The sequence below is a fragment of the Leptosomus discolor genome, chromosome 12 (assembly GCF_034619465.1).
Source record: "Leptosomus discolor isolate bLepDis1 chromosome 12, bLepDis1.hap2, whole genome shotgun sequence".
Lineage (NCBI taxonomy): Eukaryota > Metazoa > Chordata > Aves > Leptosomiformes > Leptosomidae > Leptosomus > Leptosomus discolor.
This window is the reverse complement of record NC_141402.1, coordinates 21,252,184-21,269,457: the sequence shown is the minus strand read 5'-3', so window position 1 is coordinate 21,269,457 and position 17,274 is coordinate 21,252,184. Positions and strand designations below refer to the sequence as shown.

The window sequence follows — 17,274 nt, the reverse complement described above, 5'->3', positions numbered from 1 at the left end:
CTGCTCCTTCAACTGGAGGCACAGCTCCATTTAATGACATTTCTAAGGGGAAGAAGTAGATATTGATCTGCCTCTAGCTCTCAGCATAGCTGGCTGTCAGTGAGTCTTCTAACTCACTGACAAACATCTGATCCTGGTAAAAAAGCCACCAGGTCAGTGCAGTTGTGCTTTGAGAACTGTCTGCATCCTTATCTTCGCCCTGTCAGTGATGTAACGGACAAGCAGAGGCATTTCATGCTACTACATGAAATTTAACTGGAGATCACAAACCCTAAGAAGTCTTTACCTGCCACTCCCATAATTTCTGCCTGGCATCACCACTGAGTGCCAGAGCTGCATTGCTCTATCCTGACATAGTTTGATTTTCTTTTCAAGGTAACCTTTGTTCTGAACTTTCTTGTTTTGTAGTACTTGGATTGAGTATTAATATCAACATCTCTGTAGTGTATTTTGTCCTAAATTGCTGCTGGGCGTACTTACCTGCATTGTAATTTAGGGTTGGGAAATTATAAAGCCCTACGGTGGTGTGGTTGTACACGATCCTTTGTTCACAGAACTCACCACCTACGCACTATGGCAAAGAACAAAATGAAACACCAAGCATGATGCTTATAGTGTGTCTAGGTTAATCCCAAAACAACTACCATTCCTTCATCATGCATAAGCATTTACAGAAACAATAGAGATGAGACCAGTATAAATAACAGAAGGATGGGGGTTTGCAGCCAGAGCAGACAGATTTATCTCTGAAGTTGGTCAAGCCTTGGAGTTGGCTCTGCTTTGAGTGAGGGGTTGGACCAGGTCCCTTCCAACTAAAATTTTTTTGTGATTCTATAATTCTAAGATATTCCAAGAGGTTGTTGCACCCAGGCTAGTAAGGCAAGAAGGAGATAAGGGACTGAGGAAATAAGAATGGGAAATAGAGGAAATGAAAGAAAAGTTTAGCCTCTTTAAGAAAATATAGAGGTTTGATTTTTTTCAAATTCTGTCTACCAAATGGATCGCTGTACTTCAGGCAAAATTAATGGAACCAAGTGCTACTGTTTTCATTCCCATGAAATATCAAGGAATGTGAAGGCATTTAGCTAATGGAAATAGTTAAGCTAAATGCAGTTGATATTAATAATATCAGGGAAACCAGGCTTCAACAGAACAAACTCACAGTACAAAGTAATACTTTGTGCCGTAATAGTTTTGGCAAAAACCTGTCCCACATTAAGCAGGAGAAAAAAAAGAAAAATATTTAAATTCCAGCTGTGCCCTGAAAATCAGATCCAGAATGTGGCCAAAGACTGGAGATCCTGATCCATTGTTGAATAAGAGCGGCTATTAAAATGTCTCACAGAAGAAAAATGCTTACTTTGATTTCTTCTACTCTTGAGCCTCAAAGTTTACCTAAGCAATCTGAGTAAGATGTGCAAAGGTGTTTGACTTTTAGGCATCTGACTGCTTTAGCTCCTGATTGGAAAACCTAGCTCTCTAACCAATGCATTCAAGTCTAAACTCACTAGTTAGTCCTGCCAAGAACAGAGATAAATGTAATTTACACCCCAAATGACAGAAAACTGCTTCTCTCCTTGGAAGAGTGGGATCGGTTTTCTCCCTTAGGAAGATCCTATTTAGGAGGAGGGATGTCTTTTCTAATCCACATTCTGTCTCCCATCCACATCCTTGTTCTGAAAAATGTATTACATACAGTGAAACAGTGCAAGTAAGTGATTCCAGAGGATTGACACCCAGGGTGTGTGGCAGCCTGCTGCCAAAGTCACTTTCATGGACCACGGGAGAAGGCATTAACACTGAAGTTACTAATCAGGCAGAGTGAGGACTGAAATCAGGTCTGTCAACACTAATGTGGGTGCCTTAATCGCCAGATTACTGGATCTTTAGACTTCTCCAAAATGAGATCACAGCTCAGAATTACTTCTGAGTCCGTATGTTAGAGTAATGACTATGGCATTTAGACTGATACTCTTAGGTTGGGGCTCTTTTGTCCCTGCCTGGATAGAAGTATATATCCATCTATTTAGTGCTTAAACAGTGAGCCTGACACATCCAGGCTGCAGTAGATCACCTCTATATATTCTTCATGGGCAAACAAGGCATTTTCTCTAACTTGCACACAGAGTTTGCTGGATTTGTTGAACATTTGCAAACCATTGCTGCAGTGCATGCACATTAGAACTTAATCTTCTGGGAAGTACCACAACTACTGTGTGTTTGTTACAGCATTTGGGATTTCTGAACATTCTGCTGTCTGCTTAGGACTGAATGGTAGGACAACCAGAAATCCTTGACACATGTCCAATATCCTTAAATTCTTCCCAGTCAAAATATCTGTAGAATCTTATGCAAAAAAAGGCTGCATCCTTGGGAACCTGAAGACCTGGTTACTCTCCTTTAAGAGTCAAGTCCTGTTGGAGATTGCAGCAATATTGTCGCAATATTACAACTGCAATTAAAACTTAGAACATAGACTACAAAATCAAGTGTCTTAAAAAGAAATAATTTCATGGTAGCAAGTGCATTTGGTGGAATTTAAGTTTAGTGTTGCCAAGAATATAACCTTATGGTCTGAGATGGTAAATGTTAAGGTGCAGTTTAAGCAGCTCTCTAGTATGTGGCTCTATTGACTGTAATTTACCTGAATAAAGCATTTTTCAGCATTAGAATTAATATAGTTCATTGCTTGATGAGTAATTAATCTTAACAGAGATGCTGCAGCATCAGTGGCATCTTGCAATCAGGCATTATAGGCTTAGATTACATTGCTCAATGGCTGTAAATCTGCTTAGTGGATATTAGTGAAGGTAATGACTACCAAACAGCCAATATTATTGTTTCTCAATGTTAGCCTAAGTCTGGCCCATAGCAGACACTTAAGAAAACAGTGTAAGAAACAAAGGCAGAAAAGAAACAAAAGAGGTGTTGCTCTCCTTGATATTCAACTTCTGTCTTCCAGTGCCACTTACATGTCATAAATATATTATCAGGAAACTGCATATGGCATTGTGGTGATGGCTTTAAATCAGTGTCAAATACTGTATTAGAATCACAATAGCATCTTAAAACATATATGGTCTCTGGTCTGTACAACCGATAGCATAAAGCAAAATTCAGACAAAAGAATATGCTACAGATGAGTTAATTGCAAACACTAATCTTACAGTCAGTATTCATCCCCGCTATCTTTTTTTGCTATTGCTGACTTGTGTCTCTATATAAATAAATAAGTTCATTACAGGAAGTTCCACAGCTTCTAAATGTGATCTCTCTCCTACTGCTACCGCTATTTTTCTAATTTTTAATTTCTTATCATGTTCTGGGTCATATCACTCAATGTCTTACATGAGATTCTAAAGTCAGTCTTAGGCAGGTGGAAATAAAAAAATCTCAGACTGGGTACTGGGACCATGCCTAAGAGCCAGAAGATGAGCACATACCAGATTGATCCTTTCTTCTTTGTGCTGCTATATCTGCTGCAGTATCATTTAGGGATAGTTTCGAGGCTTTGGCCAGAGATGCTGGCAGAGTAAGCACTTCACAATAGCAATAGGAATTGCTTCAACATAACATTTTCTTCATCATGATGTAGTTTCCTAAGGTAGGATTTGTATTTTTCCATACTTTAATATGTGTTACAACCTGCTATCTTCAGCAGGGATCTCATTCATCTGTTGAAGCTGTAATTTGACATGAGTCTGAGGCTGCTCTTATGGGCAATTTGTGTTATGCCAGCCTGAAAACCTTGATGAAGAATAACAAAACTTTGTTCAGTAGCATAATTACATCACGTGAGTGCTCACAGTGCAGCTGTGAGATAAGACAAGTATTTTTCCTCATCCCATTCAAAGATTCACATTCAAAGTAAAGGAAAGTTTCCATGATTCTTCATTTCTATTCCTGGTGGCTTTTCTAAACACCTTTCTCCATCTCCACTGTCTGAAAACTCAGTGGCACATAACAAATCCATTCAAGATTCAAGTGTCATATCAACTCCATTTGCTGTTGATGGTGTCTTCAGCTCTTCCTTATCCATCTACACATCTTCATGTTTTAAATCCTTTTCCCTGACCTGTTTTCTGTTGCCATTCCCCCCTTGCTGATGCCCTTCATCCTTTTATTACTTTTCTTTTTTTGCTCTTTATCTACTTGCTTCTGCCATGTCAATGGCTGCCTTTCCAAGTTCAGAGGAATTTTGGAGACATGCAGCCAGGAACCTTAAGAAAATGACACCACTTGTGAATCTGTGTCAAGGGAAAGCCACGTTTCTTGGGTAGCAGCATTACCCCATGGCAGTATCAGAGGGTGGCTAACTTCACAACAAATGCTGGGTTTAAGAGGACTGTTGCCTCAATAAATTTGAATGAACAAAGGCAGTGTTCCTGAAGACCAAGAATTACAACTACACTTTGAGGCCACACAACAGATACAGCCATGACAGAGAGCTTGAAGGTGTCTTCAGGTGGGAACACCCTACCAAGCTGACAGCTCATCTGGGCTTCTGCACCCTCAGTCTCATGCTTACTATATAGGAAAACATGGAAGAGTGTGTATCTTCCAGCACTGCTCCGGGCATCCAGTTCCTAATCTCACAGAAAACTCTGCAAGGGATATGTCTTTAACTTTCTCACCACCACAGCGAGCATCAGCAGCTCCTTGTAACAGCACACCTGATTATTTCGGTTTTAACTGTAATACTTTTTGAACGTGTCTCTAGGGTGGAAAGCATGGGGCTTCTTGTGGAATAACAGCAATTAGCTCAGAGCTGTGCAGAAGTAATATACATTGCTGACCTGATCACAAGGCAATAGTTCTCTGTGCTGTCCCAGCAGCACAGAGTTTGCACAGGCAGTAGCATTGTATGAGCAAACTGATGGCTATATCAGTCACAATATACCTTGTCCACACTCAAAGGCCTCACCCAGGAACTATCCCTGGATTCAACTGAAGAAGCAGGAGGTCTTTGACCAACTCTTCATTCAGTGCAAGCTACAAAAAAAACAAGGGATCCCAATTCTTTGCTCTCTTTCTCCTCCTTTGCAGACGCCTCTTACCATTCTGTGTTGCCCTGCTACAGGCATCCACAGGAGACTTCACAGGAGACACAGTCTCTCACATCACCATGCTGGCAATGGCACTGAGGTAACTTATCACTACTAGGTGGATCATCATCTTCAGAACTTGACTTCACCCATCTCTCCTCAGGTAGTCAAGGCAGAAATAGCTCTGACCCAGTTGTTCGAGTATTGAAATCTGTTCTTGAGAACCTGGGCACTGTGGGGATGGAGACCATAGGCAACAGAACAGTGCCCTGTGTTTGACTGGCTTGCTTTTCTCACCTCTGCATATATCTTGATGAAGAGGGGCCTCAGCACTGACTGCTTCAGTCTTCTGATCTGCCCCTGTCATGCAAGTTGCAATGAATATAATGCAACAATATCAATCAAAGGATAAAAGATCAAATAAACGCCAACAAACTGCAAACTTTTGAAACAGTGATTGTATTATTGAGCAAGAGATAACTTCTTATTTCATAGCTGAAAACGTGAAATGGCTTATTTTGAACAGAGTAAACATAGGAAATACATTTATTATTTTGAATGTACAAAATCAGAAATACTAAGCTAAAAAGAAATTGCTTTGGAGAAAATACCGTTGAGGCAGGATGCCCTGCTTATATTAAAGAATATTATTAAACTGCTTAATAAAGCAACAGCAAAAATTATGAAGTAATTATTGTAAGCACTAAGACAAGAACTTGTATAGTTTATACAACTATACAGATAGAGAAATTACTGGTTTTGTTTATGTGAGCTAGATGTTGATTGTGTGTAATCAGTCCTTGAGGATAAATTACAAAGCTTATGCAAGAAAAGGGTAACTAAAACAGAAATAGAAGGGAGAACTGACCATGAATTCAAAGGTATCAAGTCTCATGGTATGTTATGTAATTACTAAGCAAAAGAAGTAAGCAGATTTCAACATTTTGATATGGAAAACTCATAAATAAGATAAAGAGGAAAAGTGAAGCATGAAATGAGCTGACACAAAAGGAAATGGCTAAAAGTAATGTTGACATGTGGATACATGCTAATGAAATTCACTGATAAAGTGAAGAAACATCATCAACACAAATAATTAATGATTACCAATTAGAATTAATACTAAAAGAGCCTATAGCCTAGACTAATGGAAATGAGAAGTTGTTTAATGTATATAGAAACAGTAGTTTTGTGCTTGGGAACAAATAACACTATGTGCAACAGTTTGACATGACCGAAGAGGAAACCAACATAGACACATCAGTCACACTTGAACTGCTGACATGAGGTAGTTATGAGAAAAACAAATACAAGCCTAAGCTGCCATCAAGAGATCTGTTTTCAGTAGAGGTATGAAAATACTTCTGCTGTGTAAGACCTCAGTGAAACTTCATCTGGAATACTGTATAAAATTATGAATTGAATCTGAGAAAGATGCAAAGATGGGCTCCTGGAATGATTAAGAAAAATATTCTCTGCACAAGATAAAGCTTACAGAACATGGCTATTCCAGCCCAATAAAATGAAAGCTGAAATGAGATAAGATTGCTTTCTACAAATGTATCACTGTGGGAGTGGATTATTGGATAAAAAGGCAAGTGCTGGCAGGCAAACAAAGGTGTCTACTAGCAAATGCATTTAGACTGCAAATTAAAGGACAATTAAAAGAATGTTAGGAGAAGCAAAGCACAACTGTGTTAAAAATGGAGCACAATCATTTTACAAAGTGCCTGTGACAGCTGGGCACCAGAACCATGAGCCCATTAGGGTCCCTTTAATCCTATGTTCGTAACAGGGCTACCTGTCTTACAACTTTTTCAGCCAGTTTGCTGTTCCTAATTGAGCAACAACTTTCACATCTTTAATATCTGGTTCCTTTCAACAAGTCTATCCTGTACAAAATTTGTTCTTTACTGAGCTATTTTATTTTAGTCATATGATCCAGACAGCCACATTTCTTAAATGGTGTGATGACCTAAGCCTCACACGATCAAGTTGTAACTAAGCCTCTGTCCTTCCTCTTGAAGGTTTACTTCACCCCACAGCACTCCTCACAGATATCAGCCATTCCTAGCAACTGTTCCTATCACCCACAGGTTTACTGGTATAATCAATGTACTAGCATGCAATTAAATGTATTCATATGCCAAAATGCAACTACATCAGAAAATTTCAGTAACAAAGAAGAGAAAAAACATGAAACACAAATATCATTAATATCGAGCTGACAGGACTCAGCAAGGTAGCCAGTACAGTTAAGTGGTGTTTTCATATTTTTTTTTCAAAATAAGGAGTATGAAATCAAGTTTCATACTTTGTATGTCATGACCAGAATTTCTGATGCTTTTAAATGATGCAGCAAGAATGCAAAAGGAGAAAAAATGTTTGTGTGTAGTCATGCGGTAAAAGGGAAGAATCATCCGACAGGAACCTTATAAAGTTCAACAAAGGGAAATGCAAAGCCCTGCACTGGGGACGAATAACCCAATGCACCAGTACAGTCTGGGGACCAACCAGGTGGAAAGCAGCTTTGTAGAAAAGGCCCTGGGGATCCAGGTGGACAGCACATTGACCATGAGCCAGCAATGTGCCCTCATGGCAAAGAAGGCCAACAGCCTCCTGGGCTGCATCAGGAAGAGCATTGCCAGCAAGTTGAGGGAGTTGATCCTTCCTTTCTACTCAGCCCTGGTGAGACATTTCTGGGGTCCCAGTACAAGAGAGACTGGGACATACTGGAGTGAGTCCAGCAGAGGAATATGAAGTTGATCAAGTGACTGGAGCATCTGCTGTGTGAGGACAGGCTGAGAGAGCTGGGACTGCTCAGCCTGCAGAAGAGAAGGCTTGGGGGGATCTTACCGGTGCGTGTAAGTACCTGGTTGGGGGAATGAAGACGGAGCCAGACTCCTCTCAGCGGTGTCCAGTCATAGGACAAGAGGCTACAAACAGAAATACAGAAAATTCCATTTAAACACAAGAAAAGCTTCTTTTTTTTTACTGTGAAGGTGGTCGAACACTGGCACAGGTTGCCCAGAGAGGGTGTAGAGTCTTTGTCCTTGGATACTCAAAACCCAACTAGACACAGCTCTGGTGAACCTGCTGTAGGTGGCCCTGCTTTGAGCAGGGTGGGGTGGACTAGACAATCTCCAGAGGTCCCTTCCATTCTATGATTTAGCAACTCAGTGATCTTTACTGAATATGCAGTGTAATCCTAACGGTTGCTACTGAAAGCTGAAGGATTACCACATTAGCATGGAAAACATAAAGAAGGTAGCAGAATGCATTCAATTGCAAACAATGTATTTGTTACCCATCCAGTTTGTACACCGATACCTAATATGCATTAATATATTCAGGATTAAATTTAGAAAACACTCAGAACACTAAATAAGTATGCTTGATCAGTTAATTCATTAGTAAAAGACAAAAGCAGCACTTGACCAAAAACTATTAGTTCTTTGAAGAGTAAGCTCATAAATTTCCTCTCACAAGGTGTTTGTTCTGTTTTGAATCCAAAGATATCTTTAAATATTCGAACTAGCTTTAATACACAGCTGAAAATAAGTTCCTGCAGTTTTCCTAAACTGGTTTAACTAGTTTTGATCTTTGAATCATAGTACCTCAAATTAGAAAACAAATAGTTTTAACTGTATTAGTTACTGCTCATACAAAGCCCTGGTTTCGAGCCTCTGTGTCTTTTGTACCACATCAGGTACAGAAGGAAGCTTGCAAATTCCAGCCTGTATTCCTGTGACCGGAATGCAGTGTAGCTCGAGGATAAGAGCTGTTAATGCTCATGACATCATAAACGCACCCTTTATAAACACCTTCTTTAGGTATGACTGTTAACTCCTACCAGCCCGAGCACTAATGAAATATTACAAGAGTGTAAATTTGCTGAACAGAAACTGCCTGCACGCACACTTCTGGCGGCACGGAAAGTAAATTTTTCGGTTGACTAATCTTTTCATGAAATGGGTTGCTTTTAGCAAGAAATAGAAGTGAGCATCCATATAGCCCTCACAAGTAGCTAGGTTGTGGTCGGTGAACACATGCCTCAGTTTAGGCAAAACCCTCCACCCTTCACAGTATGTCTGCAGCTGACCGAAACAAAGATACATGGCTATTGTTTGCATAAAAACAGTTCTGCTTTCGAGGTGTATAGTGATGAAGTTATGTACAGAGTAACAAAGTTCCCACACGGTGTTCCTGAGCATGGCTGTCATTTCTAGTGGTACTTCCTGGGTTTGGTCTGGCACTTGTCCTCTCTCACTTCTGTCAGTGACACCTTGTTCAGTTTCCAAAGCAGGGCAACCGGGAAACCTAGTCCAGGCAGTGGATGCAAATTTAAAGATTTTTATGAGTTGGTTGATAAAAGGCACAAAGTTCTTACAACTGTTGGACTCACTCAAAATTGGAGAGATGCAATGAAGTAATCTCTGTGAATGTAATCTCTGTGACCATCCCTGTGAATGAAATAACCTCCTAGTATTGCTTAGAAACGTGGACTGATTTAACAACATGAACTGGATCTCCCTTTTTTTTTTTTTTTTTTTCCTATTTGTGAGTATGTAGGCGCTTGTTTCATACTCACACAGACAACAAACCGAGATTTGGCCTTGCAGGCACTTGTAGTTATTTACTAATAGACTTCTATAGATTTCTGTCACTCTACCTCTTTGTGTTGGGTAATTGAGCTTCAAATACTTTTTTTTTAATATCAGCTAATGCAAATCTATGTTGGCTTTTTAAATAATTTATTCAGCATTCCCAGACTAGAGCACGTTTGTGTTGGTATCTTCTCAGTTTTTGCTGTGATGAAAAATTCACAATGCTGCTTTGAATAACCAGTTTGGTAGGTTCTTTGAGAAGTAACCGTATGTTACTGCATTAAAATGCAAATGCATTGTGATACTACGTCACTATGATGATTTCCTGCTGATAAATAATTTAGGAGGGATAAATTAATTGTGACTTTAAAAGTAATCTGGAAAAAAATTAGATCATTATGTCTTACAGTTTCTGAGGCTCCTGAGAACCTGAAGATGTTTTACAGCATTGTGAACTCCTGCTGTATCATTGCGATACTCTGCTTTATCAAGACATTTTTGTCCTAGTGCAATATAAGACGGATTCAGACCAGGTAATAGTACAGGGCAACATGTTGGCATTTTGAGGTTACTGAACAGAACTGTATACTGCACTGATGATCAACACCAACTGACAACAGTGTGCTCTGAATACTCTATTTTATGTCCTGATGGCATCTCAGATTGGTGATAGAGTGCTCTGCTGTGTTCATGTGCAGTGACAGTGACTGCAATTCTGCATCTGCATCTCTCTGCTGCAATGGACTCCTCCATACTGGGGAATCTGAAATGAAAAAGCTTTATCCCTATAGTCAGTAAGGCTGCTTGCTCTATGTCAGGATTTCACTAGAACAAAAAAGGAAACATTGGTGCTGTAATAGTGTACAACAAAGCAGTAAACTTTTCAGGAGAAATGTGGGAGATTTAGCCTCAAATCTTTGCACTGCCTCAGTTGGTTTTCCTGTATGGCAGATGATCAGATAATGCTTCAGCTTCAATGAGTATTTTCTGAGGAACAGTGTCTTTGTAAAACTGTCCACTAATAGATATGATGAAGAGTTTAGAGTTATGTGATTCTAAGTGCTCTGTCAAGAAGTACTTAGGAACTAAGTTTAACTAGTATGGAGTAGATAGATAAATCATGAGATTACACATCTAACAGTAAGGATATGTGCTGGTTCTGGCTGGGATAGAGTTACTTCTCTTCACAGTAGCTACTATGGGCTGTGTTTGGATTTGTGCTGGAAATGGTGTTGATAACTCGTGGATGTTTTAGTTACTGCTGAGTAGGGCTTGCCCAGAGCCAAGGCCTTTTCTGCTGCTCACCGCACCCCAACCGCGAGCAGACTGGGGGTGCACAAGAAGTTGGGGGGGGAACACAGCAGGGACAGCTGACCCCAACTGACCAGAGGGATATTCCATACCACGTGACGTCATGCTCAGCATGGAAAGCTTGGGGGAGAAGGAGGAAGGAGGGACATTCACAGTGATGGCGTTCGTCTTCCCAAGTAACCGTCACACATGATGGAGCCCTGCTTTCCTGGGGCTGGCTGCACACCTGCCTGCCAAGGGGAAGTGGTGAATGAATTCCTTGTTTTGCTTTGCTTGTGCACATGGTTTTGCTTATTAAACTGTCTTTATCTCAACCTGTGAGTTTTCTCACTTTTACCCTTCTGATTCTCTCCCCCATCCCACCGGCAGGGAGTGAGCAAGCAGCTGTGTGGTTGGTGCCTGCTGGGGTTAAACCATGACAGCATAAAATCATTATTGAATTCCTGCGGATTATGTGAGCACGGCTCCCATTCTGATGGCCTGGATCAGGCAGAAGCCATTCTCAAAAAGTAACATGCAGTTGCATAAGCAAAGACTGTGTTTACGTCTCATATAATGCTTCCTATGCACTGTAATCTGAATTAATATGGGTTGCTCAAGCTTATATAGGGTGTTTCCTAACTTTTTAATGCTTGATTATTTTTTTAAGCTGATACATGTCCATCTGAAATATTTAGTTGTGAAACAAATGGCATATGGTGACAGGGCACGGCATAGTGGCACATTGCTTTGTAGCCTAGCAGTATTTGCTAACAAACAGGGTGGTTAAGTGAACTGCAATGATTTTTGTAGCACAGGTACAATGTGTATCAATAATATGCTGATAATACTGACATTGCATGTGTAACACTGCACGGGGTCCTCCAGCATTTGGCCTGTACGTGCAAGGTGCTAAAAATTTATCCAGTGCTGCTGCTGTGGAAACACCAGCTCAGTGGGGACGGCCCTCCTCTTCCCAAGGCGTTCTCCAACTCCCCCAACAACTGGGCTCACGATTGTGGAGGCCGTGGTTACTTTCTACAGCCTCAATCGGCTTTGGACCTTTTGGCCCATTTCAACCCGAATTTACTTAGTGTCTCAGTATCCAAAGTTTTAGAAATTCAACAGAAACAAATTACATCACTGTGGCAACTGACGAGTCGTTGGGTATCTGTCTGGCGTGGCAGACGCGCGACGGGCCCGTGTTTTGCTCGTGCGTGGAGCGCGGAGCGCGGCAGAGCCCCAGGCAGGCGGGGCGGGCTCCCCTGGTGGCGGCCTGCGGCGGGGAGAGCAGCTCCGCCCGCGACCCATCGGCGCGGCGCAGGCCCGGGGACAGCGGGGGGCGCCGAGGGGATGGAGGCCGCCACCGGCACGGTTGGCGCCTACCACGGCGCCCCCCCAGCGGCGAGGTGCCCCCGCGGTGCCAGGGCCGCGGGCAGCCGACATGGCGGCGGCCGTTGGCGGGAGGCGCGCGGGGGCTTGGGGCGGCGCCGCAAACCGCACCCGCTCCCCCCGCCCCGCTGCCCCGAGCCCCCGCACGCGCCCCGCCGCCACTGGGTGGGGCTCCTGGAAACCGCCGACTCCCGGCGTCCTCGTCCCTCCGAGCGGCGGAGTGAGGAGCCAATAGGCGGGCGGGTACCGTGTGCGCAACGGCCAACGGGAGCGGCTCTTTTAGGACCGCTGTCTGAACCCCTCAGAGCGGCGGGGGACGGCACGGGGAGCGGGGCAGCGAGGCGCGGCGGGGGACGCCGCCCGGAGCAGGTAGCGGCCGCCCGAGCTGCAGCGGGAAGCCGGGGCGAGCCGCTCCATCTCCCTCGCGGTCCGTGAGGGGGGCGCGGAGGGAGCCGGCAGCCGTCGCGCGTTTCCGGGAGGCTGCTGGGGAGGGCGGGCGGCAGGCGGGCGCTGGGGACAGGGAGCTCGGAGGTCCGTCGTGGTGGCGGGCGGGCAGGCGGACAGGCCGGAGGCGGGTTGCAGGCAGAGGAGCCCGGTTGCCGGGACGGATGCTTAGAAAAGGGGGGAACCGCAAGCGCTTCTCCGAGCGGCTGTCTAGGCACCGTCGGGCTGCGCTCTCGCGTAGGCGAGGCCGAAAGCTCCGGAGTCCGCGGTGGCCCTCTCCACCTGCCACTGGGCCCGGAGCCGGAGGGTACCACCCGTGTCCCCGTGCTCTTCCTCGCCCACCCTCCCGCCTCTCCGCTTGGTCTGCCCTCCCGTCGCTGGATGGGCCTGTTGTGGGCAGCAGAGCGCTGGCTCTTCCTGCGAAGCGGCTCCGGCTTCCCCCGGCTCCGACTGTGCTGCCGCAGTAGTTCCCCTTTCTTAGAGCCCGTGTAGTTGTGTCTAGTGCAAAGGACAGCCTTACAGGGAAGGGCCACAAGTTTGTCTCCCGCTTAGGAGAATGTATGGGGAAGAGAACCGAAATGGTCCGCTTGTTCAAACTGGAGTCCCGGTTCAGTGGGTTCGTGCATCAGGGAATAGTAGATTGAGAGCTGTGATAGCGTTTGATGTGTGCAGCAGGCCCTGACTCTGGGTAGAGACTTGGAGTCCTTGTGCAGCAAGAGCCACGTGGGTCTACAGAAAGACTTTCTTGAGTGAAGTTTAAAGCGTGGCTAATTGCAGAGCTATACTGACTGATGGCAATTTGTAATTGAAACTAGCTCGAATCCCATGGAAATAAGAAACCTTTAATTTAATTTAACCTACTTTACAGCTGTAGCAACTGTGAATTTTTGATATTTTAATAACTTTAATAATTAAACCAGAGTTGGAGCATGCAGGAGTCTTACTATCTGTGACACCCATGTGTACTGTAGCAGGCTAGGATTTCTTGACCCCCAGCTTCCCCAGTTTGTGTGTCATGTCTGTGCTTCATACTAAGATACCTCCAAATTGCTGAAATAATGGTATATATTTCTAGGATCTTTACTCTCAAGCTTTTCTACCCTGTTTTTGTACCTCTTAAATATAGACGGCTTAAAAATCAGCCATTTCCCCACCCAAAACCTGCCACAACTGGATGTGAAAGATTGACTTTGCAGGGTGTTTTTTTTCCCCCCCTAGCTTTTTGATGCAAGTGCTTAGTCTTTATTTACCTTATGCTGGACTGCAGGTCTAATGAAGCTTTACTAGACACAATTTTAACAGGAAAAGCATGGTGGGGCAGTTGTCTTCCATTAAGTGTGACTGTCTAATGTAGAGATATGTTTTGCATGCGATATTTTTTTTTTTCATTTCTATAGTTACAAAAAACCCCAACCTGTTGACATCTTAATCATCTTAAGCAGCTGATACTTGTCAAGAAAAAGTTAGCATTGAAGCAGATTGAATCTAACTTTTATAATAGCAAAGGATTTCTTCTCATTTGGTATTTGGTGTTTCTCAGACTTTGAAAATGTGCACATCTAGCCAGATGTGAGCAGAGAGTATCACTAAGTGTCAGTTTTATAGTGCAGCTCTTGACAGTGTGCTGTGATTCTGCTTGAGAGAGTCACCTTTAAAAGCTGGAGTAATAGATGTCTTGAAATACCTGTACTAACATTTCTACTGCAAATAGACAATCAGGGCATCCACAGAACCTCTTGTCTTCTGAGGGGCCGAGCTGAATCTCCTCCTGACTAGTGTAAAACAAAGGGTCCTTTGTCATCTTCCTGTTTCTTAAGTTCTAGCTGTTGTAGGAACTCACAGTTCCTTGCAAGCACTGTGCTTTTGGTGCTTGGAAGGGATGTATAACAAACTGAAATGGTTATAGAGCCATTTGGAAAGTTTAAGCAAGTGCTAGAAAACATAATAGATGCTGTTGAAGACATAGCTGTAACATTGCAGAGACTTCAGGTTTGGTTAGCTGTTGTGTGTGTGTTTTGCTTGTCTATTTAGGTTTTTTGTCACAAAATATTCAGTGTTGGCAGGTGGTCTGTATTCATAACGGTATGCCTGTACTTATCCGCAGGAAGCGGAGCTGCTGGGCAACATAAAGCAAACAAACAAAACCTTCTGAAAAGCAAAGAATGTCATCAGAACTTGTGCTTGTTTGGTTTGGTACTTTGTAGGTGGAGGACTTACCATCGTTTAATGGCTGGGCGTGGTTAGTACCTTCATGTACATCTGTAGTGCTTCTCCCAGTTACTAATTGTGAGTCTTGCAGTCCTCCAGCTATGCTTTATTTAGCCTCAACACTTTCAAAATCTGGAAGCTAGAGACAGTCTTAACAAATACTGTTTGTCTCAATAGACTAGGTATTCCCATTTGCATTTTTTTTTTTTTCTTCTGAGCATCTCCAACCCAGGGTTTATAGGGAGGCCCTGTTTATAAAAGTGTTCTTTGCTGAACTTTCTCAAAGAATGTGTGACTCCATTGATGTACCCTATTACTTTCTTCCTTTGGGTGTGGTTAGGAAGACTATGCTTAGTAGATCTTGCCGAGCTGCCATTTGGTGTTGGTAGCTATGTATTCACTACATGCCAGCCTGCCCATGTCATTGTTCAACTTGATGTTTGTAAATTTGTAGGGCTTCTTGTGCAATAGGCATAACTGATGGATCCAAGTAACACATCCATTAGTGTAAACAGGACTTAAGATTGGAGCCCTTAGCATCTATGTGATCAGTGTCAGCTACTGGAGACCTACAGGAGTGGAGTAAATACCTGTTCTCCTGAGAAGGAAGAGAGGCTGCATGTATCCTGTTAAATTTGTCTTCACTTTTGTTTGTCCTGTTTGTAGGACAGGTAGGCAGCCCGTTAGTTGAACTTTCTTTAACTAGGTATGTGTTTAAGCTGTTTTTAAAGATAATAAAGTTGTGAAAATGGGATTTTAATTTTTTGACAGGGCTTTGTTCAATGTGTATCAGAAAAAAGGAAAGATAAACTTGTGTGGTTTTTTGTTAAAGAAGGTGATTAGGCTTCAAATACAACTTGATAGAACAGTTGTCAGATGAATGAGTTATTTTTAGGGTCTTAGAAGAAATACTGGGAATTTCTGCAGAAACACGGGAGAGGAAATATCTTTATTGATTTGCATTGGAAAACCATTGAATTTCACCATGTTACATTGTTTAACTGTGGTTTTACATGAAGAATTTTGGAATGGCTCACCTAAACATTAAGGAATTAAAGTCTTGGTTACAGTTATGGAGGACTTGAGTGTAATTTTAATGAAGAGTTCTAAAATAAATCTTAACTGTTTACAGCTGTTCAACAATCGCCTAACCAGCTGTGAGTGTGCTTACTATGGGTGTCCTTTACTACAGAGGCACTAGAAGTTGGAATTTGGTGAAATGTAAAGGGCATTTGAGAATTTTCTTATGGAAGTATAGTTAGTGAATTAGTACTAAACATTCACATGTCAATGCATTATGGTTTGTGGTGAGGTTTTTTCCCCTGTAAATATTTCTTGAACTAATCTGGGGTTTTAATTACCTAGACTTGTCTCTTAACAGTGAAACTAGACAAACTGATGAGGCGCTTGTGTTGTGTTGTATAGCCCCCTGCCCCCTTTCTGCTACTTGTTTTTTGGCTTTCCCCTACCAGAAAATTATAGAATCACAGTAACAGTTGTAGCAATAATCCTCCTGCTGCTCCTAAGGCTTTTCCTAGTGATAAGCTGGACTGGGTATCCACATACTTGTATGAAGGCTAAATTAATGCCTTTAGCTTATTTTCTTAATGCAATGAGTAAGAATTGAGTGATTTTATAGCTCTAGCAGTTCATGTAGTATTTAACTGTGAGTGTTACTCTGTTGTGTTGTAGTTAGGTTCTTCAGACAGGGTTTGTTCTCTTTTCAGGGATAACTCGAGAGCTATGATTTATGCAACTAACTTGATAAATAGTGAGGCTTTACCTTGTAATCTTTTCACAACCAAAAACACAAGTGAGATTTCTAATGCAGATTTCTAGTTAACTTAGATAAAATAGAATTGTGATCCTGTTCACCAAATCTTAAATCTGCCTGCCTCTTGTTTTCTTAAAACTTGTTTGCAAGCGCTCTGGATATAAGTGTTAAACATGTTACCATGTGAACAGGAGATGGAGTATAGTAAATGTTCTTATGTGATATGTGCTTTACTGTAATAGCTTAATTTCTGAACTGATCTATGCCCTCCATGCAACTTGGAGAAATGAGGTTAATTATACCAGAAGTGTTTTGGGTTTTTTTTTTCTTCTTCAACAGGCACTTGAAGACTAAGCTCAAACAGTAAACAATTCAGAAAAACATCAACTTATAACGTAATTATAAAAGAATAGTAAAAGATTTTCTTTGGTTTAATTAATTTTCAGAGGATGGACTTACTATAAAAGAAATGTAATTACAGCAAAGCAAGGGACTGCTGTAGTACTTTGTGAAC

At 42.3% G+C, this 17,274-nt stretch overlaps 1 protein-coding gene and 1 long non-coding RNA gene across 2 annotated transcripts in view; both read left to right on the top strand.

The window, feature by feature from the left end:
• The window catches only part of LOC147414628 (uncharacterized), a 49,035-nt gene extending 43,677 nt beyond the window's left edge, over positions 1-5,358 (top strand). The window contains exon 5 of the long non-coding RNA XR_015183841.1: positions 5,047-5,358. This is a non-coding gene — a long non-coding RNA (uncharacterized LOC147414628). The remainder of the gene's footprint in view (positions 1-5,046) is intronic.
• Positions 5,359-12,680: 7,322 nt separating this feature from the next.
• The window catches only part of FAR1 (fatty acyl-CoA reductase 1), a 38,109-nt gene continuing 33,515 nt past the window's right edge, over positions 12,681-17,274 (top strand). The window contains exon 1 of the mRNA XM_086472461.1: positions 12,681-12,703. The gene's annotated coding sequence lies outside the window, so the exon portion shown is untranslated. The remainder of the gene's footprint in view (positions 12,704-17,274) is intronic.